This window comes from Physcomitrium patens, chromosome 23 (assembly GCF_059467195.1).
Source record: "Physcomitrium patens ecotype Gransden chromosome 23, ASM5946719v1, whole genome shotgun sequence".
Classification (NCBI taxonomy): domain Eukaryota; kingdom Viridiplantae; phylum Streptophyta; class Bryopsida; order Funariales; family Funariaceae; genus Physcomitrium; species Physcomitrium patens.
The window spans coordinates 11,590,518-11,592,820 of record NC_143432.1 but is presented as its reverse complement, the minus strand read 5'-3'; positions in this window follow the sequence as shown (position 1 = coordinate 11,592,820).

Here is a 2,303-nt window from a genome sequence, read left to right as displayed (position 1 = left end):
TCTTAGAAATATAGATAATAGACAAAAGGGTAGTAAAACTAAAAATTAATAATATTACTTTTTACAAAATAAGCTTCTATTTATTTTATAGAGCCATAAATAAGGCAAAATAAAGTAAATTAGAAAATTAAGTAATATAAGCATGTGTAGGAAGGAATTAAGAATAGATTTTTGTAAAATTTACCTCAAGAAGCCAAGAATTGAAAACCAGAGAGGAGCTGTTGTCAACCTAGGTCGAAATCAAATTCCAAGGCACAAAACTATACACCTATAATGACTCTAGGATTCTTTTAGAGATTGAAGAGTGGGATTTGATAGCAAACTTGATAGAGTTTTTATAAGCATTGATTCTTATGCCGAAGATTCTATTTGATAAGTGCGATTTTCATCAAATTTATTGTACTTCTTTGTAACTAAGAAATTAAGAGGTATAAAAAATTTTAAATAAGATCAACAGTTTAATTATAAGATATTAAGGTTCTAAACTACCGGAGATAATGTCACAGACATATGCATGTAAGCTAGTAATTACATATATAAATAGATAGAAGTAAGTAAAAGTAAGTAAAAATAAGTCAATTCTATAATATCTTCTATGAAAGCTTCTTAGAAGCTTCATAGACGTTGCTTTGACTTTATAGGTGTCTTTAATTGATTTTTTGGATTATAAACGTGGTGAACAAGTTGGCCATGTGCCACATATGTTATTAGCTTAAAGACCAAGCTAATTATGTAGCCCACATGTAGAAAAAATTACCTTGTAAGTCAAGGCATGTGTCCTATAAAGTCAACATATATTGGAGGTCCTATAGAACATTGTCATGTAGCTCTTACTTAGATAATATATATAGAGACAAGAGTAAAGCTCTCTTCACTCTTGTCAAGTCTTTTCTTGCTTCTAGTTTAGTTTCAAGGATCTTTAGTTTTTCTTGTCTTTTAGAAATAGCCATTCTAATTTCTTTTTTAATATACATATATAGTCATTTCTATTTTTTCATCTTTTTTTGAAAAAAGTCTCACTTATTTATTTATTTTTATCAAGTTCTTATCTTTGATAGGATATAATTTAGAATTTAGGATTTTGAGTTTGATTAGGATTTGGTTAAGAATCAATTTAGGATTTTAAGTTTGATTAGGATTTGGTTTAGGATTTAGGATTTAATTAGAATTTGTGTAGAATTTGATTTAAGATTTAGGATTGGTTAGGATTTGGTTTAAGATTTAGAATTTGATTAGGATTTTATTTAGGATTTAAGACTTAGTTAAGGTATGTTTAGAGTTTGGTTTAGGATTTGGTTTAAGATTTAAGATTTGGTTAGGATTTGATTTAGGATTTAAGATTTGATTAAGATTTGTCTAGGATTTAGTTTAGGATTTAAAATTTAATTATGATTTTATTTGGGATTTAAGATTTATCTAGGATTTGATTGAAGTTTATTAGGATTTCAACTAGGGTTAAATTAGAACTTAGTTGAGATTTATTTAAGATATATTGTAATTATTTTAATACTTTTTAGAGCTTCTTAAGAATTCTTTTAAGATTTATTGTAGATTATCTTTCAACCCCTTTTAGATTTTTTATTGTTTCTTTTGTAATTTCTTTAAGGTTTCTTTTTTAATTTGATTAAAGCTTATTTAAAATTTTTAAGGTTTTATTAAAGTTTATTTAGTATTCTATTAGAATTAGGATTTTGTTATTATAATTTCTATTCTACCTTCCACAGCCAAGTGCCTAGGGCATTCTCAAGTAACACTTTACATATTATAATATTGTAGGTATTGTTTATGTTCTTCAAGGATTTTATTATATACGAGGATATTATCAATGAAGACAACTACATACTTGTCCAAAAAGTCTAAAAACAATCTGTTCATGTAACCCATACAAGAGAGTATAGCATTGGTAAGGCCAAAGTATAAAACCAGCCATTCAAAATATCCATAGCGCGTACAAAATGCCATCTTTTCTACATCTTCTCTTGTAATAGGTATTTGCCAATAGCCGCTTCAAAGATCTAATTTACTAAAGATCGTTGCACTTCAAAGTTGGTTAAGAAAATCATTCACATCTAGAAGTAGATATGCATTTTTAACAGTTTACTTATTAAGACATTGATAGTCAATACAAAGGCAAAATCCACCATCTTTCTTAGGTACAAAGAATATAGGTGCTCTCTATGATGATGTATTTTTTTTGAATGAGGTATTTTTCTAAAAATTTGTCCAATGTCTTCTACAACTCTTCAAGTTCTTTTAGTACTATGTAATAAATTAGTTAACTTGCTGGTTTGATTTTAGGCAAT